This window comes from Chrysochloris asiatica, unplaced genomic scaffold, assembly GCF_000296735.1.
Source record: "Chrysochloris asiatica unplaced genomic scaffold, ChrAsi1.0 scaffold00304, whole genome shotgun sequence".
NCBI classification, from domain to species: domain Eukaryota; kingdom Metazoa; phylum Chordata; class Mammalia; order Afrosoricida; family Chrysochloridae; genus Chrysochloris; species Chrysochloris asiatica.
The window spans coordinates 1389177-1412027 of record NW_006408822.1 but is presented as its reverse complement, the minus strand read 5'-3'; the positions used below and the strand labels follow the sequence as shown (position 1 = coordinate 1412027).

The following is a 22851-nucleotide window of genomic DNA, read 5'->3' as shown; positions in this document are numbered from 1 at the left end:
CTACTGGGTGGCTTCCAACTACCATCTTTTAGTTTAGTAGTCAAGCACAAACTGTTTGTGTTAACTAACAACTTTCTACATATTCATTCACACCTTACTTTTTCTGAAAACAATATCTCTTAGAGCTCATTCCATATCAGAACATAAACCACTGTCTTATTGTTCTCTTAATAGATAAAACACATGTTTCAGAAATTCAAGAAATTTCAAAGAATTTAAAACAAGAAGGCTCTCACCCATCTATTCTCCTCCAAATAAGCAGACTTTGTTATCACTCTCTTATGTATTCTTTCTGAGGTCATCTGTGCATATACAAGAAAATATAGACACTTATTATTTTTGTATCTCTTACCTTTCTTTTTGTAAACATGGTGGTATGCTAAACATACTTTCAACATTTTCTTTTTTTTCACTGAACATTACACAAGGGGAATTTAAGAGTTCGTGGGAATATTTCACTACCTTTCAATTCCATTTTCCCATGACATTTTAGAGGCTTCCTCGTGCATCTGTAAGTTCATTTTATATTAGGACACAAAGAGTCTTCTTTTTATTTTTTGCATCTACTGTATGAATGGATCATGATTTATTCAAAGTTTCCTATTGATGGTTGTTTTGGTTGTTTTCATTCATTTTCAGGGATAAACAATGCTGCAATGAATAATTTTGTTTGTATATCATTTCACTCATGTGACTTTTTCTTCTAGACATAGAATTGCTAGATCAGAGGATATATGCTTAGACTGCATCTTCTAGAGGAGCAAAATCAGTGAAGTTTATATGTGGTGGTGGTGTGCTGTGGAGTCGGTTCCTACTCTGCATATATGGTTTCAGAGGCCGTAAATTTCTGCAAGAGCAGAAAGCTTCATCTTTCTCTCACGGAACAGCTGGTAGTTTTTAACTGCTTACCTTGATGTTAGCAGCCCTACTGGTAACTACTTCACTACCAGAACTCTTGGAAGTCCTGGTATGGCACTGTGGGTTAATGCATTGGACTGCAAAGTCGATTTGAACCACAAGGTCAGTGGTTTAAGCTCGCCAGCCAGTCCTCGGAAACCCTATACAGGGTCGCTATGGATCAGTCTTTGTTAAGACCCCATAGCACTTAACAAAAAATGAATATATATACATAAAGATTTCTTTCAAAGAAATGGTTCACAGTTACGAATGCTGGTAAGTCCTAAATTCATGGGTCAGGAGCCAGGCTGGTGGCTTCTCCGTGTTCGCAGGTTGCAGGGGCGGAAGAACCCAAAATTGGCAGGTTAGATGTCAGGGTGCTAGTTCATGTCCCAAATATCAGAGGTCAGAGAATGAAGAGTCAGATGCAGGACTGAAAGATAGTGAGCTTTGTCAGAACATCTATATACGAGAGAGCTTCCAAAAGTTCATGGAAAAATTCCATTATCTTTTTCTATGAACTTTCTGAAGCCCCTCATAAGTTGGATGAAGGTCACACCACCAAGGAAACTGACTGGCTTTCAACCGATTGACTGCTCACATCAGATCACAAAATGAATTATGATTATGTTGTATTACATTATGGAAGAGCAATCAGTTCAATGTCTGCCAAACCACTGAGAATCATTGCCTAGCCACATTGACAACATAACATTATAACCATCACATGTACATTTATGATTTTGATAGTTGTCTTAGTTCTGTAGTGCTGATAACAAACACCCCAAGTGGATGGCTTTAGCAGACAGAAATTTATTCTCTCTAGAAGTCTGACTTCAGGGTGCCAATGCTAGAGAAAGGCTTTCTCTCTATGTCAGTTCTGGGGGAAGATTTTCATCTCCTTTCAACGTCTGTGGACCTGGAATTCCATGTGTCTTGGTATCTATACATCTTCCCCTGGGTCAGCGAGTCCTAAGGATGCCCTCTTCTTGCAGCTCTTCTTTCTTGGGAATATTGAAGTCCTCCCTTCTCTGTTTGCTTCTCTCTCCATTTATGTCTTGTAAGAGAAAGGTGATACAGGGCACAGCTCAGGGAAGCTCCCTTACATCAGATTAGGACTGTGACCTGAAGAAGGGTATTTCACCCTAATCCTCTGGCAACAGATCGGTTTATCACATCAGATCATCACATCATTACATAACTGCCAAATTATACCACTAAGAATCATGGCCCTGCCAAGTTGACATGTATTTTGGGGAGACAGCTCAATCTATGACACCAATTTTTAGGTCTATCTATCAATGTTTTTCTATTGTGTGTATATTTTGCATTATATTTGTGGCTGTGTTAATTTTTTACTATCTTTCATTTGGTTTATTTATTCTTTATTTCTAACTTCTTAAGATGGATGCTTATTAGCTCATTCATTTTTTAACCCTCTTTACTCATATAATCTAAGACTATGACATTTCCATAAAGTATTCCTTTTCCTATATCTTATATTTTCATATCTCAAATTTTATTACCTCTCAGTTTCAAGTACTAGAGTGTCTGCTATAATTTCTTCTTTAACATACTTAGAAATGTGTTAGAAATAAAAGAACATAAACTATTTAGAAATTTGCTTTTTTATTTTTGAAAATAGCTTTATTTAATTATAATTGGCATCAGTAAAACATGCATATTTGAAGTATACAATTTGGGAAGTCATATACATACACCAGTACTGTAATCAAAATAGTAAACATATGCTTTACCACCACCCATAAAGTTTCTTCATACCCCTTTCCAATCCCTCTCTGTCTCCTCTTGTCACTGTGAGTAGTGTACAGTTTTTAGAATTTTATATAAGAAGGATCATACACTAGGTACTTTTTGTGTGTGTGTGTGTGTCTAGCTTCTTTCACTCATACTAACTTTTTTCCACCTTCAATTTATCCATCTTGTAGCATATTTCAGTAATTTATTTCTTTTTGATTTCTAAATATTCCATTTTATGGATATACCAAAATGCATTTATCCATTTATTTATGAGGGATATTTGGGTTGTTTTCAGTTTTGGGTTATTATGAATAAAACTTTATAAATACTTGTGTACAAGTTATGCTTTAATTTTCTTTGATTAAATAATTAGGAATAAATGGTTGGATATGGTGAGTATATATTAAATGTTATAAGATACGACCAAAATGTTTTCCAAAGTGATTGTCCCATTTTACTTCTCATCAGGAATGTCTGAGAGATGTAATTCCTTCACATCCTCATCAACACTTGATATAGTCTGTCATTTTAATTTTAGCCATTCTAATAGTATGTCTAGGTGTGGCGCTGTAGGATAACTACTTAACCACAAGGTTGGTTTGACGTGTAAAGTTGGCAGTTCAAACCCACCAGCTGCTCCTCAGAAACACTATACAGGGTCACTCTGGGTTGCAGTCAACTAGACGACACTTAATAACACCAACAACAATAACTAATGATGTTGAGCATCTTTTCATGTACTTAATTAGTACCCTTATATCTTCTTTGGAGTCTTGGTGTGGCACTGCAGAATAAGCACTGGACAGCAAGATTGGTTTAAACCAAAAGGTTGACGGTTCTAACTTACCAACAGCTCCTTGGAAACCCTATACAGGGTTGCTATGAGTTGGAACCAACTCTATGGCACTTAACAACAACAACTTTGCTCTTTTGTCAAAAATAATCTGCCTATATATGTTTGGAGTTATTTCTATATAAGATCGATCTATTAGTCTGTCTTGCTGCCAAACCACACTAGTTTGATTTTTGTAGCTTATAATGATACTTAAAATCTCTAAGTCCTCCAACTTTGTTTTTCCTGATCAAAATTGTTTATACTAGATCTTTTGTGTTTCCATCTGGATTTGGGCATCATCTTATCAATTGCTGCAAAATAGCACATAGGAAGTTTGGTTATGTTGAAACTACAGGTGAATTTTGAGGAAATTGACATCTTAATCATATTGTTTCTTGATTGTTCTAGTAGCTTTTTTGGATTTCATTGTTTTTTTCTACACAGACAGTCATGTGGTCTGCAAATAGTTTCATTTCTTCCTTCCCTGTCTTGATGCCTTTTTAAAAATTTATTCTTCTGTCCTGATTGTTCTGACTAGAACTTCCAGTAGAGTGTTGAATAGTACTGGTAAGATCAGACGTGTGTGTCTTGTTCCTGATCTTAGGGGGAAAGTATTCAGTGTTTCACTCATGTACAGCGTCAGTCATTAGTTTTTCAGAAGTGCCCTTTTTCAGGTTGAAAAAGTTCCCTTTTATTTTTAATTTGCTGGGAGTTTTTAAAGTTTTAACCAGGAATTTGTATTCTATTTTGTCAAATGTTTTTCTGCATATATTGAGATAATAGTTTTGTTTTCATTTTAGTTTGTCAATATGGTGAATTACATTGATTGAATTTCTCATTTTAAATTACCCTGCTTTCCCTGGATAAACTGCATTTAGTCATGGTGTACTACCTTTTAAATAAACTGTTGGACTCCATTTGCTAAAATTTTGTTTAGAATTTTTGCATCTATGTTCTTGTTAGATTATTTGTCCACAGTTTTCTTATCATTCCTTTATCTCGCTTTGTTATCAAAATAATGCTGGTCTCATAGAATGAGTTGAGAAATATTTCCTCCTCTTCAATTTTTTGGAAGCATTTGTACAGGATTGGTGTTATTTCTAACTTAAATGTTTGATAGAATTTACCAATAAGGGCATTTGGGCCTGGGGTTGCTTTTTTATGTGTGGGGGAAGGTTTTTAAAACTACAAATTTAAGTATTCAATATATATGAGATTATCTATTTCTTCTTGAGTTGTTGTTGTGTTGTTGAGTTGGCTCCAACCTTTAGTGACCCTGTATAGGGTTTCCAAGGAGTGGCTGGTGAGCTTGAACCACAGTTCAAACTGACCTTGTAGTCCATTGCTTTAACCCACATTTTTCGAGGTATTCATCCATTTCTTCTAAGTGGTCACATTTTTTGGTGTAAAATTGTTCATATCACTTTCTTATCATCCTTTTAGTATCTATAAACTCTGTGGTAATGTCACCCTTCCTAATTATTGATATTGGCAAATTGTTTTTCTCTCTCTTCTTTCCCCCAGATCAGTTTGTCTACAGGTTTGTCAATTTTACTGACCTTCTCAAGAACCAGTATTGGTATTCATTTTCTGTTTTCTATTTCATTGATTTCCACTTTAATATTTGCTATTTCCCTTTATTCTGCTTACTTTGGGCTTAATTTCCTCTCGACTCTTTCTAGTTTTGTAGGGTGGAAGCTGATGTCATTGATTTGAGATTTTTCTTTTTTGTCTAAAATAGGCTTTTGGTGCTTTTAATGTTTCCCTAAGTACTTGTTTTAGTGACATGCCACAAAGTTTGATATGTTATGTTTCAGTTTCATGCCATTTAAAATTCTAATTTTACTTTTGATTGTTTAAACCATTTTTTAGAAATATCTTTTAAGTTTCCAAATTTTTGAGGAGTCTACTAGGATCTTTACATTATTGATTTCTTATTTTGTCCTATTATGACCAAAGTACATATAATTTGTATGAATTGAATTCTTTTCAACTTATTGAGACTTGTTTTATAGCTCAGAATATGGACTATCTTGGTAAATGTTTTGTGTGCACTTGTGTGTATTCTGTTATTGGTAAGTAGAGTGTGTTCTACGAGGTCAAATTAGTTGACAGTGTTGTTCAACTGTAGTGTATCTGTACTGGTTTTCTACCTACTTACTCTGTTATTGAGAGGAGAAGTATTAAAATCACTGACTCAGTTGTAGATTTGTTTATATCTCTTTTAAGTTTCTATCAGTTTTTGCTTCATGTAATTTATAAGTCTGTTGTGTAGATGTTGAGGGTCGTTATTGTGTTTTGTGTTTAATTGACCCCTTTATTATTTCAAAATAACCTTTTTAACCCTAGTAATTTTCTTTGCTGTAACATATACTTTGACTGACATTAATATTGTCAAGATTTCTTTTGGCTGGTGTGGTGCTGTGGGTTAATGCGCCAGACTGCAAAGCCGTTTGAACTGAAAGGTCGACGGTTCAAGCTCACCAGCTACTCCTTGGAAACCCTATACAGGGTCGGTCGCTATGGGTCGGAATCGACTCGACGACACTTAACAACAAGTGTTAACATGATATGTTTTTACCCAACTTTTAACCTATTTGTAGCTTTATATTTAAAATGTGTTTCTTCTAAGGAACCCTGGTGGTACGGTGGTTAAGCATCCGCTCTTAACCGAAAGAAAGGTCGAAGGTTCAAGCCACCAGATGTTTCACAGAAAAAAGATAAGGCTATCTGCTTGCATAAAAATAAGAGCTTTAGAAACTTGATGGGACAGTTAGGTCTAGTCTATCCTATAGGGTCACTATTAGATGGAATCACCTTGGTGGCAGTGGGTTTGGTCTTGTAGGCAGCATATAATTGGGTCTGGTTTAATTTTTTTCCAATCTAATAATTCCTGCCTTTGAATTAGAATGATTACATAATTTACATTAACATGATTATTGATATGGATAAGTCCATCAACTTAATATTGCTTTTCATTTGTTTGGCCTTGTTTTGTTCTCCTGTTTTTGCCTTCTTTTGGATTACCTAGGTTTTTAAATTATGATTCTACTTTATCTCTTACTGTCTTATTACCTATATGCTTTATTGTGTTACTTTAATGGTTGTTTTAGGGCCTATGAGAAGCCCTGGTGTGGTTCTATAGGATAAACACTGGACTGCTAACCTCAGGGTTGGCCGTTCAAACCCACCAGCTGTCCTAAGGGAGAAAGAGGAGGCTTTCTGCTCCTGTAAAGATTTACAGCCTTTGAAACCTGATGCATGGTTGTTATGAGTCAGAATGAGCTGGATGACACTGAGTTCAGGCTTTATTGTATACATCTTTAACATATTATAATCTATCTCCAAGTGATATTATACTACTTATACAGGGTCGCTCTGAGTCAGAACAGACTCAATAGTGCTGAACAACAACACATCTCTTGCATTCCCATATAAAATTTAGAATCAGTATTCATTTCTGGAAAAAAAATATAGCCTTTGGAATTTTGATAGAGATTGCATTGAATCTGTATTGAATATTGGGAATATTGCTATCATCCAATTCATGAACATGAGATGTTTCTCCATTTATTTAGGTCTTTTTTCATTTCTTTCCAATTATGCTTATTCCAAAGTATTTTATTAAATAAATATTATTTTAGTCTTTTTCATGCTATTTCAAATGGAATTATTTTCTTAGTTTCATATTTAGACTGTTCATTGCTAGTTTATGGAAATACAATACAATACTTATCTATTGATCTTATACCCTTCACCCTTACCAGACTTGTTTATTTGTTCAGACTGCAAAGTCGTTTGAACTGTAAGGTTGGTGGTTCAATCTCACCAGCTGCTCCTTGGAAACCCCATACAGGGTCACTATAGGTCAGAATTGACTTGATGGCACTTAACAACAATGACAACAATTCATAAGGAATATTGATCTGTAGTTTTCTTTTTTTGTCATTACCTTGTCTAATTTTAATATCAGGCCAATACTGGCCTATTAGAATAAGCTGGGAAGTATCCCCTCCTTTCCTAGATTTTAGAAGAGTTTATAATGGATTAGTATTAATTCTTCTTTAAAAATTCACCAGTAAAGCCTCTCACTCATTCATGACTATCAGGGCAATTCTGACTCACAGCAACCCTGCATAGAGTTTCCAACATTCTAAATCTTTATGGGAAAGAGCAGACAGCCCCATCTTTCTCCCATGGAGCAGCTGGTGAGTTTGAACTGCCAACTTTGTTAACAGCCCAGTATGTATCCTATAGCTCCACACCAGGATTCCTGTAAAGCCATCTTGGTGTTTTGTTTTTTGTAGAAAACTTTTATATTATTAATTTAATTAATTTCTTATTTTATTTTTTGACAGTTACACCATTTATTTTTTTCTTACTATTATATAGTGATAACAGGCAGTTCCCGGGTTACAAATTTCTGACTTATGTGCAACCCCATAGTTAGCAAACAACCCCCATTGAGTCTATTAAAAAATTCACAGTGGACACAATGGTTGGTGATAACAAACACTACTTTGAAACAAGCGTCAATACATTATTACTATATTGCCATTACATTTTATTAATAATAAGGTGCACTGTATACTAAAGAGTCCTGATGTGGCGCTGTGGGTTAATGCACCAGACTGCAAAGTCATTTGAACTGCAGGGTCAGCGGTTCAAGCTCACCAGTCACTCCTCGGAAACCCTATGCAGGGACGCTATGGGTCAGAACCAACTCGATGGCACTTAACAACAACAACAACAATATACTAAAACAATCATTTGACCAACTGCCGTTGAATATTTGTTTCAACTTACGTATAAGTTTGACTTAAAGACAGACTTAGGAACAGAACTTCATAATCAAGGGACTGCCTGTAGTAAAAATAGCATATTTCATAAGGTATACTGAAAGTAATCCAAATGTTTACAAAAGAACATTTAACTTCAGTTTCATAGCTGCTTATAAAACAGTAACCCATGAGGAAATGAAAGTCCATGTTAAAACGTTAAAAGCGTCATAGCTATCTATTGTTGTTGTCAGGTGCCATCGAGTCGGAACCGACTCATAGCGACTCCATGCACAGCAGAACGAAACAATGCTCGATCCTGGGCCAACCTCACCACCGCTGCCACCCCCGAGTCCATCAATGATGCCACCTGGCTGATCCATCTCGTTATAGCTATCTATAGGAAAGTCAATAAAGATAACATGATCTTTCTGGTCTTTAACATTACAAATTTCAAGTACAAACTTTACATATGAATCCAATAAGGAATACATTTAAACCATGCAGTATCACACAGTCACCATCGAGTCTGTACTTTCTGAACTTGTGTACATCAAAACCAAAGTTAGCTTTTGCTTTTTCCTTTATTGGCAACTTTTGAAGCATCTTTAGGTTTGGGTTCCATAAAAGGGTATTTTTCACAAATCTTGAAGCAGCACCTCTGTCGAGCTTGCCAGCCTTCTTCTTGTCTGTTAGTTCCCTGACTTTATTCATGTATTCTCTGATTCTTTCCAATTCCTGCTTTACTGGATGTTCCTTAGGATTGACTCCCTGAGTGGCCAAATAAACCCAAAACATTGAATTTAATGTATCAGCAGAAACTAAATCCACTTTTGCTTGTTCAAGTGGGTCCAACTTCTGCAATAACTCATTTCTATAAACAGACATCATGATCTTCAGCATCTCATCCACAGCACCAATGGAATTTTCAAATATTGATAAATATTCATGAATTTTGACTGGATAGTCTTCATTAATCTCTTCACTTGCTATTAGGAGCAACTCGTTGACTTAAGATTTCCCTAATTTAATTAATTTTTGCCTGCTATAATATTTTCTATTTCTTTTTTCATCATTTTTTGGTAGTTTGTGTCTTTCTAGGAATTGGGTTAGGAAGACTATCTAATTTATTGGTATATAGTTGTTGTTAATATTCCCTTATAACCCTTTTTGTTTCTGTAAAATTAGTGATGTCTCTCCTTTCTTTCCTCATTTTAGTCTTTTATTTTTCTTAAACATAGATAAAGATTTATTAATTCTGTTGATTTTTTTTTCAAAAGGTTAACTTTTAGTTCAGTTGATTTTCTTTGTTTTTCTATTCTCTGTTTTATTTATTGCTACTCTAAACTTTACTATTTCCTTCCTGCTACATATCTTGGATTTCATTTCTTCTTTTTCTAGTTTCTGAAGTTGAAAGATTAGGTTATTGATCTGAGATCTTTTTTCCTATTAAAATGTAAGCATTATACTACTATAGATTTCTCTCTCCACGCTTCATTAGCTGCATCCCATAAGTTTTGGTATGTTGTGTTTTTATTTTCATTTATCTCAAAGTATCTTCTTGTGATTTCCTCTTTGACCCATAGTTTATTTAGGGATAGTTTGTTTAATTTCCACAGACTTGTGAATTCCCCAAATTTCCTTCTATTACTGATTTCTAATTTAGCTCCATTGTGATCATTAAGAATATTGTTATGGATGGATGATGTCCCCCCCCCCCCCAAAATATGTGGTGCTGTGGGTTAATGCGCTGGACTGCAAAGTTGGTTTGAATCGCAAAGTTCAAGCTCTCCAGCCGCTCCTTGCAAACCCTATACCGGGTCACTATAGGTCAGAAAAAGGAGCTCTGGTAGCTTAGTGGTTACAAATTGGACTGTGAACCTCAAGGTCAGCAGTTTGAAACTACCAGCTGTTCCACAGGAGAAAGATGAGGCTTTCTGCTCCTGTAAAGATTTGCAGCCTCAGAAACACTGTACAGGGTCGCTATGAGTCGGAACCGATTCCACAGCAGATAACCAACCAACCAAAGGGTCAGAAATGACTCAACTGGCCCATAACAACAACAAAATATGTGTGGTAAACCCTAACCACTGTGTCTATGGTTATAATCCCCTTTGGAATTATATATGTCTTTGTTCTGTTAATGAGGTAGAATTAATATAGGGTTTATTTTGAGTCAATCTCTTTTGAGGTACAAAAGAGATTAAACACTTTAGCAGAGTAGAGACAGGATAAGATAGATACTAAGACACATGGAAATCTCCAAGGAACCAGGAAGTAGAAGCTGAAGAGACAAGATCTTCCTCTAGAACCAACAGATTTTTAAAAAGCCTGCCCCTAGAACTGGTACCCTGAATTCAGATTTCCAACCTCCTAACTGTGAGAAAATAAAATTTTGGTTTGTTAATGTCATCCACTCCTTAACTAGGACAGATATTTTGTATGATTTCAAACAAATAGAACTACATTTGTACTTAAATATTTACTTAGTTAGTTACCTTTACCACAGCTCTTTATTTCTTCATGTGAGCTTCAGTTACTTACTGTCTAGTATCCTCTCATTTCGTCCTAAAGGACTTCCTTTACTATTTCTTATAAAGCAATTCTGCTACTAATGAATTATCTCCATTCCCCCCCCCCCCATTTTTGTTTATATGGGGATGTCTTAATTTATTCTTTGCTTTTAAAGTCTAGGTTTGCTAGATATATAAATTGTGGTTGATCAACTTTGAATATGTTAACTTATCCCATAGCCTTTTGGTTTCTAATGGTATTCAGACTGCTTTACACAGGATGAACTAACTGTCTTTCTCTTGCTGTTTTCAAGACTCTCTTTTTTGTTGTTGTTTTTCAGCAGTCTGCCTGTGATATATCTAGATGTGGGTTTCTTTGAGTTCATCCATAGAATTTTCTGAGCTTCTTTGATGTACAGATTAATGCTTTGTTTTCTTTTGTTCTTTAAATCAAATTTGAGAAGGTTTTGGCAATTATTTCTTTAAATATTCTTTCTACCCCTTTCCCCTTCTCCTCCCCTTCTGGGATTCCCACTGTGTATATGTTGAAACACTTGATGGTGTACTACAGACTCATTTTCTTCTTTCTTTTTCCTTCCTGTTCTTCACACTGGGTAATCTCAACCTACCTGTCATTAAGTTCACTGGTTTTTTGTTTGTTTTCTTCTGCCATCTAAAATATACTATTGAGTTCTTTTGATATATATCATTTAAATCTCTTTATTGATGTTCTCTATTTGGTGAAGTATTCCACTCATATCTTTCTTCAGTTCTTTACACATGCTTTACTTTAGTTCCTTGAACATATTTAAAATAGGTAATATCTTTGTCTAGTAAATCTACCATCTTGTGGACTTCCTTGGGGACAGTTTCTTCCTCAGGGACTTCATTTTCCCCCTGTGTATGGGCTGTACTTTCTGGTTTCTTTGTATATCTCATAATCTTTTTTTTTTTTTGAAAAGTAGACATTTAAAATAATATAATGTGGCAAATCTGAAAATTGATACACCCACAGTGCACACATATGTTAAGTCTTGTTGCTGCTGTTTGTTTAATGACTTTTCTGGTTGAATTCTGTAGCATTGATATTCTCTATCGTGTATGACCACTGAAGTCTATGCACAGTTTACTAGTAAGTTCATGAGTGGACAGAAATTGCCTTAAGTGCTTTTAACCAATAAATCTTCCCACCAAGGGACTGTATGTTGTGGTATGCCGTCCATGTTGACTTCCTGGTTGGCTAGTACCTCAGAGTCAGTCAGAGGTGAGAGATTACAGCTTTCTCAGGACTTTCCTGGGCATGTGTGCATGTCTTTCTAGATCTCTAGAAATACGTTGGAGCTGTTTGGTTCAAACCTTCCTATAAACATCTCTTTCACCGGCTTTTCTTTTAAGTTTTTTTGACCCACTTCTGTGTGCTTCAGTTAGTACTGCCACCTCTGATAGCTGCAACATCAAACAATTGCCATTGGTTGTTGCCAACAAATGCCACTGAGCCAGATCAAATGACAAGAAGGCCCATAAATGGGGTTTTTCCAGAGTCCTGCCAGAATGCTCAAGTGGTGATCGTTCTTTTTGGATAGAACTTTTGAAAAACTCGAAATCTAGCATGCTTATTCCAGTGGCTGCTAGTTTTCCAAGGTCCTGGTATGGCACTCTAGGTAAGCACTGGACTGCTAATCACAAGGTCAGTGGTTCAAACCCACTAGCTGCTTCTCAGAAACCCTGTATAGAGTTGCTGTGAGTTGGAACTGACTTGGCTGCACTCAACAACAACAATAACAACACAGAGCTAGAAAAAGGACCAGTTAAAAAGCTCTCTGTTCTTACTAAGATTCAGCCATTTTTTTAAAGTACTCATTAGACATTGCAACTATTTGGCTGATTTTCAGAGTTCAGAAAATGTTTGTTGTGACTTTTTTTTCCCCATTGTTTTTGTTGCTTTTATGGAAAAATGGATTTGGAGAAGTTCTTACTCTGCCATTCTAGAAGTCTCAACCCTGCAATTGATATTTTAACCTGAGAACAAGATTTTACATTGATTTCTGTTAAAAGCAATTTGGAAGATTTGGTCCAGCGTTCATCCTGCTGTAGTATTTTTGACTTTTAAATTCTACCATGAATCAATGAGTACCTGCTTTGGGACAGGTACTGTGACAAATGCCAGGGAGAATGCAGAGAAGTCTAAACAATGATTCCTGCCCTATGGAAACTTACAAAGTAATTGAAGAGATAAGATATAACTAGGCCTACATATATATATATATATATATATATATATATATATGAAACAAAGAGCAATGTAAAGCTTGAGACAATATTGATCCATAGAACATTCTGAAATGACAGAAATAATCTGTACTGACCAATATGTAAATAGAGTGACCAGTCATATTAGTTACTTAAAATGTTGCTACTATAACTGAGGAATTTAATTTTTAATTTTAATTTATTAAAGCATAAATGGCTACATGTTAGTACCTTTTTGGATATCACGGCTCTAAGAATTTAAATGTTTGATTGGCCGGAATGACCCTGGGACAGGAATAGATGAGAGAACTTCTCTTCCATGAAAGGCTCACAGCTCTCCTTCTCTGGCTCCCAGGAGTCCCTGGTGCATGGTACTCAATGACCATTCAACCAGGTCATGTCTAGACCACATGGCAGAGGTGAACTCTAATCTACGCTGTTGGGAACAAAATTCAACTCCTATCCCAAGGTCCTGGTGTGGCACTGTGAATTAGTGTGTCAGACTGCAAAGTTGTTTGAACTGCAAAGTTGGTGGTTCAAGCTCACCATCTGCTCCTTGGAAGCCCTATACAGGGTCGCTATGGGTCAGAATCGACTCAATGGCACTTAACAACAACAACACCCCAAGGTCAGGCACAATCTGACGTATGTAGTTTGATAAGAGGGTTCAAGAGGCTATGAAGGAATCAGCCCCCTCTCCCAACCTGATGACATATGCAATATTCAATGTTTTCCTCTGCAGTCACAAAACAAGCCCACAATAGTGTCAGTCCTCTTTTGCCCTTTCCAGTAGGATTTTGGTGCTTTTACATTAATACTGCAAGTGTGGACTTCACTCCGACCCCTTCTTGGCAATTTTCCCGAGAGGTCCTAGAACCTTCTTGCTGACTGAGTGCTGACTTTAGGCTGAGATTTTCCAGTCATGTCAGCCAAATGAATGCCCCTTCCTCCTTTCAGAGCTGGAAGCACTTAAGGGAAGAATAAGCAGAGGAGTTCAGGAGAGTCTCCTTTGTGCCCTGGGGATTCATGTGGGCTAGGATGCCAGTCACAAGTACAAAACCACATAACCAAATCAACTGCTATTGAGTCAATTCTAGCTCATGGTGGTGTTGTTAAATACCGATGAGTTGGTACTAACTCACAGAGACCCTGTGTAGGGTTTCCAAGGCTGTGTATCTTGGCAGTATCAGACAGCCTCATCTTTCTTGCTTAGAGCGGCTGATGGGCTGGAATGGCCAACCTGTGGTTTACAGTCCAATGCCCATCCTACAGAGGTGACCATCCTTAATTCAGAGCAAGAACTTATGCAAAGACCTCTGAACAGTTGGAGACAAGTCTGAATTCAGAGTGCCCCCATACTGAACAGGGGAGGAGCAGTAGGCAAAATCTCTTTGAAGTTATTGGAGGAAGAGAAGGCCTATAGGCCTGGGGAGGCTGAGGACCATAGTGAGTGATTAGAGGAAGGGAGGTTGGTGAATGAAATGTTAGCTACTCAATTAAGCTGTCTCCAGAAAGGGAAGGACTCTTCCGAATTGAGTACTGAAGCCAAGTTGTAATATCTGGACATGTTCTTGGAGCATGTCTTACCTACCTTAGCTTCAGTTTACTCATTTGTAAAATGGAGTTGACTGATGGCCCCACCTGTTAGAGATGTTGCAAAGTAAGATACTTGCAGTGACCAACACAGTGCCTGTATTGCAATATCATTTCTTACTCCACTCTCCCCCTTTGACTGACTCACAGAGTCAGTGCACCTGAGCCTAGACAGCAGTAGGAAGTTCAGTTAGAGTCAAAGAAGACCTTTCTCACCCCGGTCCCAGTCAAAGGTGGACAGGAGAGGAGTGTGGGTCTCTGCTGGATGTCCAGGGCTAGGAATGGATCTTTCTCTGAAGAGGAAAGGGCTGCCCCCTCTCCCTTTCCTCTCTGTCCCTGGTTGTTTGGTACATTGTAGAAGATGCCAGGCCTTGTCCACCCTTACCCTCTACCTTATATGAGTCTTCATCTGAGGATTAATCAGGAAGGTATCTGGTCTTGGAACGCAACTCTGCCATTCAAGACCAGAGGGATGCACAGCTTCTTTACTTCAGTCTCAGGACTCCCATTGTCCCCTTGCCAACCCCAAACTGTTCACAACCACACTTTGTCAATTCTACCTTCCATCTATCTGCCTGTCTGTCCTCCCATCCCTCTGTCCTCCCACTTTTCTCCATCTTTCCATCTCTCCTCATCTTCTGCTCTTCCTGTGTAGTTCGGTATCTGCAATGCCCAGAAGAACCCCTGGACTGAGAGGATGTGCAGGGGATGTGTGTATATGTGAGTGTTCACATTGGCCTAAATGGCAAAATGCCCAGGTCACCCTCAAACCAGGCTCCAGCCTGTCCCTGCCACTCCACAGGGGATGCCAGAAGCCCCTGTTAGCAACCTCTATGTGCCCCACCCCCAGGCCCCTGTCTCTGAGAAGTGGAGTCACTACCACTCTTCATGGGCAGCTGGGGGCCCCTTAGCCATCTCTCCACCCTCTCTCCTCCTCTTCTCAGGCCCCATGCCCAGCCCCAAGGTTTGGAGAGCCTAGTAAGTGCCCTATCAACATGTTAATCAAATTACTTAGGAGCTAAAATTGACGCTGTTCATTAATTATACAAGATTATGCTAATTGTGCATGCAAATGCATGCAGGGGAACAGAAGGTGTTCAGGCGCATGGTGGGCCATTAGCATAGAGGATGGGGTGCGAGTGCATTGGCATGCTAATGTATGCGCCCTGGCTATTTATAGTCCCCCAGCCCATCTGCACTGCAGCCACCTCTGCCCCTGATGGGGATCATGGTGGGGAGGCCCAGTCCAGGCCTGGCAGGTGGCTTTGGCCCTGGGGACACTTTGTCCTGACTACTGCCTCAGGCCAGGAAGCAGCCTTGGCCACCCACAGATGTGCCTGGACTATTGCAGCACCCTCTTCATTTTCCCCTCCTTCTCTAGCCTTATCCCTTTGGTACCTACTTCTCCCTGAAGGGGAAATGACTCTTCCAAATGGACAAGCCAATGACAGAGACCTCTGTTGACTCCCCATTGCCCATAGGGTCCAAATTCCTCACTTAATTTGGTGCTAACCCTCCGTGTCTCTGGTCCATAGTTGTCCCCTTCACAATTCTTGCCACTACTGAGCAAGGGAACCATACATGCCACCTGAGGCTTAGCAGAAGCTGTTATTCCTTTTGTAGGGAAATGCACTTGCCTCAGACTTCTCTGCAATGAAAGATGCCCCTAGTCTCCAAGATCCTGAGTGGTGAACATCAGAAGAGACTTCTATGAAACCTTCCACCTTTCCCAGGCAAAATAAGTGACTGCTGCCAATTAGACTTGGCATATTCTTTTGTTGTGTCCATTACTCTATCTTACTGGTTGTTTTTTCCTTTATCTTATTGGGTTGTGTGGTTTCTTTAAGCTCTTGTTCACCCCTCCCTATTTCTACACTGCCTGACTCATGTTATTGATAGGTGCCATCGAGTTAGCCCCCAACTCATGGCATCCCCATACACAAAGGAATGAAACCCTGCCCAGTCCTGCACCACCTCCATGATCAGTTGCATATCACACCAGTGTAATCCACAGGATTTTTTCATAGTAGATTTTCAGATCTTTCTTCCTAGTCCATCTTAGTTAGGAAGCTCCGCTGAAATCTGTTCAGCATCATAGCAACACTCAAGCCTCCACTAGCGTATGGGTGGGAGTTACAGATGAGGTGTGTTGGTTGGAAATCAGACCCAGCCATCTCACATGGAAGGTGACAATTCTATTACTGAACTTACTGCCCCCTGTACTCACGTTGTTGTTAAGTCCAGTAGGTTCCAACCAATAGCGACTCTGTCTTGGGTTTCCAAGGAGCAGCTGGTGAGCTTGAACTGCCGACCTTGCAGTTCAAATGACTTTGCAGTCCAGCACACTAACCCACAATGCCACACCAAGTGTTCATAGAAGGTGCTTAAATTAAAAATATGTATATGAATGAGTGAATGAGTGGCCCAGCTGCATTTATCCTCTGTTCTTCAGCTAGAGAAGGGAGCTGCAATCAATGTAAACAGTGCAAAGCAGAGACACTGCCCCAGAACATGTTGTTTCTTTTGAGTCTTGCTATCTCAAAGACAAGACTTTTAGGGTGAAAATTAGCCAAAACTCTCAACCACTACCTCCGTATTCCCCAATCCCAGGCTTCAGTGCCAACCTTTATGCAGGAAATAAACATATAATTTTGATGCATTCTACTCTTTGCAATCAATATTTCTTTTCCATGACCATCACTAGATGTTCTGACCCAACCTATGTATCCATTCCATGTATCACTTTTCTATATATATATCTGTGCTAATATGGTAGCTACAAGTCATATGTGAGTATTTAGTTTAAATTAATTAAAATGGAATAAAATTAAAATTTTAGTTTCTCAGTCATACTAACTGCATTTCGAGAGCTCAAATAGCCAGCCACATGTGACTAGTGGATATAGTTTTGGAAAAAGTTCTATTGGCCAGCACTGAAATCAAGATCTTCTCTTCTTGTTTCTGATGGTCCTTTAGTTGAAAGAGCACTTGAGCTCTCAGTCTAGCTCTTTCCTTTACTAAGAGCTTTCGCTTTGGAAGTGGGGACAGATTTTTAGCCCTGAGTGCCTCATTAGACAGCAGAGAGGAAAAAGCTCTGTGGCCTGGGTTTTAGGATTGGCTGTCTAGAAGCAGAAACTGAGATGTGGCTGCTAATGAAAGTGATTTATTGTGGGGAGAGTTCTCAGCAGAAAAGGAGTGTTATGAATTGAATTGTGTACCACTACCCACCCCCACCCTAAAAGAAACCAAGATGTATTGGAATTCTAAGCCTGACACTTGTACTTGGGAATAAGGTTTTCTTTGTTGTGTTATGATGCCATATCAATCTAGGGTGTGTCCTAAGCCTAATCACTTTTGACTTATAAGAAGCAGACAGACACAGACATGAACAAGCACATTCTGAGGAAGAAGGATGGCTTCCATAGGATGATCTCCAAGTAACACCAGGGCTACAAAAGTTGGAAGCGACAAGGATCTTCCCCCAGAGTCAACAGAGAGAGACCCTTCCCCTAGACCCAGTGCCCTGAATTTGGACTTTGAGCCTCCTGAGCTGCGAGGAAATATGTTTCTATTCTTTAAAGCCATCTATTTATAGTTCTGTCATAGCAGTACAAGAAAACAGGGAGTAAGGGGAGTAGAGCAGGGCAAAGGAAGGAGCTAAGCAAAGAAGATGGTCTTAGCTAGAGTCTAATTCCAGTCTGATTCCACTGGAAGCACTAGAGTGTGAATAGCAACAAGAGCTCGTCCCTCTTGGAGGCAAGGGAGCCAAGATTTTATACTACTGTGACAGTCTACCACTGCTGGTGAGGAGCTTATGCTCTTGGCTGAGGGCAATTTTCCAGTAGGAAAAGGGCAACTCTGAGTCCTTTTAATAGTCAACATTCAACACCAGCTAGGGACTCGGGGGACATCTGAGTGTCTCAATGTACTAGCCCTTAACACTGCTCTCCAAAGAGCACCTACATCCCACTTTGTTCTCCAGCCCGAGAGCCTGGAGTTTTACAGTGGATTCATTTACCATCAATCAGCTCCACATTTCTATTATCTATTGAGTCGCTTTTGAATAAAACACTGTGCTAAAAGGTCTTTCCTTGTGCAATACAGCTACCCCTGAGAAGTTGTGTGTAAGTCAAATATGTGTACTTGAGTCATATTCACTCTAGCGTTTGCTTCTGTGGTCAGGAATCTTCCATTGATGGGAAGATATATTTCCTTTGAATCTTGAGTTGTTTTTGCAGGGAGGAATAAACACATTTATAGAAGTCATTAGGAAGGCTAGACTATGTTCAGCATTGGGTAAGGGAGAAGTGCAGATGAACTACTCTTATCATAACTTTCATTTAAGTCATAGACATCGGAGGAGTCATGACACATAACTACCACCTTTAAATACTGAGCTCACTGACTACTGTTCACTGTTCTTCAACTGGTCTTTTGTTCAGCTTTTTATTATGGAGGCTGTTGAATGTGTAGACAGAATAGAATAATGAAACACATGTACTCATCACAGAGCTTTAACAACAGTTACTCGTAGCTCATCTTGTTCAACTGTCCATTAATCATGAAAATTTCAGACTGAGAGCAGTCGTCACAACAGCCACAAGGTCAAAGTTAGGAACAAGTGGACTTGAGTGCTTTGCAACCTGATGACTTTTTGTGACCTTGAGGAAATCCCCTGAGCTATCCTGATCTCTGCACAACCAGCCTCCCGAGGCTGCTTTTGAAGGAGCTCATTGACTTGCTACAAAGGCTGACAGTGACAACATCATTGACTCAGCAGGGTTGGACTCTAGGAGTCCCCATTTAGAGGGACTTTTTGATGACTCCTGTCAGCATTAGTAATCAACATTCATATTCTGACTTTGGCATTTACTATGATTTTGTAGTTTATTCTTGTTTATCCTTAGTTTACTCCAGTGGCACATTGGGCTGCTAATCAGAAGGTCAGTGATTCCAACCCACCAGCCATTCCCTGGGAGAAAGATGAGGCGGTCTGTTTCCATAAAGATTTACGCTCTGGAAACCCTAAGAAGCGGTCCCACTCTGTCATATAGAGTTGCTGTGAATTGGAATCTATGCAACTGCTGTGGATGACTCATCTGAAAGTGGGAATGACTGCAGCCTGTACCACATCAGGAATGTGAGAGGATTAAACAAGATAATGCCAGTGGCAGCTTAGCAGAGTGCCAGCCACTTACTAAGTGCTCAGTAGATTGGACATAGTATTCATTTCCTAGGGTCGCTTGGACAAATGACCACAAAGTGGGTGGCTGAAAGCAACAGAAATGTATTGTGTCACAGTTCTAAAGGCTAGAAGTTTAAAAGGATGATGTCATCAGGACCATGATCTCTCTCTGAAGACTCTATCCTTTCCTCTTCCTAGCTTCTAATGTTCCCAGCAATATCTGTCATCCCTAGATTTGCCAAGGCATCACTCCAATGTCTGCCTTCATCTTCACATGGCTGTCTTCCCTCTGTGTCTCTTCTCTTTTAATAAGCACACCATTCACATTGGATTAGGACCCACCCTACTCCAGTATGACCTCATGTTACCTAATAACATCTTCAAAGACCCTATTTACAAACAATGCCACATTCGCAGCTACCAGGGGTTGTTAGGACTGTCAACATATATTTTGGAGGGAGACAGTTCAATCCATAACAGATGGTTTACTTTAAAAAAAAAAATTAAACGAAGTTATTTCTATGGTACACTTTATTTGTGCTTGTATTTATAGTATTTTCTTCAAATAACTCTAATGGCAGGTCCTGGGAGTTGAGTCTTCTCTCACCATCCTTTCTGTGAGGGAAGTGTTCTTTTCCTCCTTCCTCATGACCCAGATATGGAGACATGCTTCAGAGAGCCTCGTGGCCATCAGTAGGGATGTTGAGAGTTTAGACAACTGTAACATTAGAGGGTTCACAGGCTACACAAGATTATCCTCATATCTGATACCAACTAGTTCAGAGGGCTCCCACAATCACCCTTAGCTTTAATAGTAGGCTATACAGCCTTACAGAACTCACAGTTATGGCTTATTTTGGGAAAAGAATACAGATTAAAATCAGTCAAGGGAAAAAGCACTTAGAGCAGAATCCAGGAAAGTACCCAATGCTGAGTTTCCATTGTCCTTTTGCCTTCGGCAAATCATTTTTCCAGTATTGATGTGTGACGGTATACATGGAAGCCCACCCAAGCAGAGTTTTTATTGGGGTTCAATTACATATTGCCCATGTGGCTGGCTTTTAATCTCCAGTCCATTTTGGAGGTAGAACTGATATTGCCATGGCCTAAAGCCCCCAAACAAACAAAGACTCTCCTGTCAGGCAGGACATTCTAAAGGCCTAGAGATCACTTTCCAGTAAGTGAGGGCAGAGGCAAGACGTCTGTAGACAAGCTTGATCTTCATTACACAGGATAGCACAGGGCACAGGTCCTGCCCCAACTCAGGGTCAGATAAGAATGTTCATCCTCCATGAGGGCAGCCAGGGCTGCAGGCTTGACCTGACCTCACTTCTCCTGACCTGTGGAAAAGAGATCCTCAGGCTCCCTGTCCAGCCCCCAGAAAACACCTACAGGTTCCTCAAGACCTTTTTTGTAGGAGTAGGGAGAATTGGGAAGTCCTGGTGTGGCACTGCGGGATAATGAACTGGACTGAAAGGTCAGTTTAAACTACAAGATGGGCCACCAGCCACTCCTCAGAAACCTTAGAGAGGGTTGCTATGGGTCGGAACCGACTCAATGGTACTTAACAACAACAGGGAGAGTGTTTACCTAGTGAGAGCGTCTCAAGAAAGCACACATCCTTTCCTGCCTCAGGTCTGTGTCCTCACTTACCCAGACTCTGCCCAGGTTCTCTTCTTTCAAGTGTCGCACAATCCCTTAGATTCCCTGTCCACATGTATATTTGTTTTTCTCCAGTTCCTCTTCCCACCAGTTCCTCTCCTCCATAACTGACTTATGCAGAAATGACTTGAAGAACCTGCTGCCCTTCTTCCCTCTCCATTCTCATCCTTCCCCAACTACTCGGGAGCCTTCTCCACCCAATGGATGTTGGCCTCAAGTAAGTGCCCCCCTGGGTTCCCAGTCTCCAGGAGGTAATGGAAGTTGTGTTGAAGAAGGAGAGGACTGGAGGCCCTAGGTCCCCCCAGAGGATGAGGGTAGATAGGGAGAGGCTTGGGAACTACTTTTGATTTTCCTAGACAAACCAGAAATCCTCCAGGGCCCAGGAGTGGCATTTCTGAGACTGGTCTCCAAGAGTAGTCAAAAACATATATCAAAGCATAATCCTCAAAATGCTAAAACTGTAATTCTCATTCAAATTGATACTGCTCATGTGCTGAAGTTTTCTATAACTCATTAAGGAGGGAACCAGCAAGATAACAAAGCTGGTTCGAAGAAGACTAAGAGAAATATAAGCTGCAGGTGTGGTGCTGCAGGATCATGCCCTGGAAGGCAAGGTCAGTTTGAACTGCAAGGTCGGGGGTTCAAATCCACCAGTTGTTCCTTGTAAACCCTATACAGGGTCGCTGTGAGTCAGAACTGACTTGACGGCACTTTAACAGCAACAACAACATAGTGTGTGCGTGTGTGTGTGATTGTGTGCCATCAAGTCGGTTCCAACTCATAGTGACCCTGTCTAGGGTTTCCAAGGTTGTAAGTTTTTACAGGGGCAAAAGAAAGCTTCATCTTTCTCCCAAGGAGTGGTTGGTAGAGTCAAAATACTGACCTTGAGGTTAGCAGCCCAGTTCATAATCCATTACACTACCAGGGCTTCTGTGTGTGTATAATTATATATATAATTAAATTTAAATATTTGATCAATGTATCCTTATATATTAGAGAAAAGAAGAGTAAAGAAGGCAAGGGAATACTGGAATGAGATAGCTAAATTATGTACAAAGCTAGTTCATGTTCACAGGGCAGCAGTATTATAGCCTTTTGGGCTAACTTCTCTATATAAGAAAAAATTATTTGTGTTTTACAGAAAAATTATCCTCTTGCATTTTATCTATTTTTTTTTGCAAATTAACACCTACCTCTACAGATTCTGGACCCCAATCAGTAGTAAATATGAGTCAAAGTTACTTTTCCCTATTTGTAACATACTATGCTAGTGTTGGCCAATATAAATTTAATGTGAGCCACATATGTAATTTTAAGTTTTCTAGTAGCCACATTTAGAAAAGGAAGAAGAAATTAATTTTAGTAATATTAAATTAA

General features: G+C 39.3%; 1 protein-coding gene and 1 pseudogene across 2 annotated transcripts in view; one reads left to right on the top strand and one right to left on the bottom strand.

Annotated features, from left to right (window-relative positions):
- Positions 1-22851, top strand: part of EBF4 (early B-cell factor 4) — a 57245-nt gene that overhangs the window by 17412 nt on the left and 16982 nt on the right. The gene's annotated exons all lie outside the window — the stretch shown is intronic.
- The window catches only part of LOC102814398, a 16079-nt pseudogene continuing 2064 nt past the window's right edge, over positions 8837-22851 (bottom strand).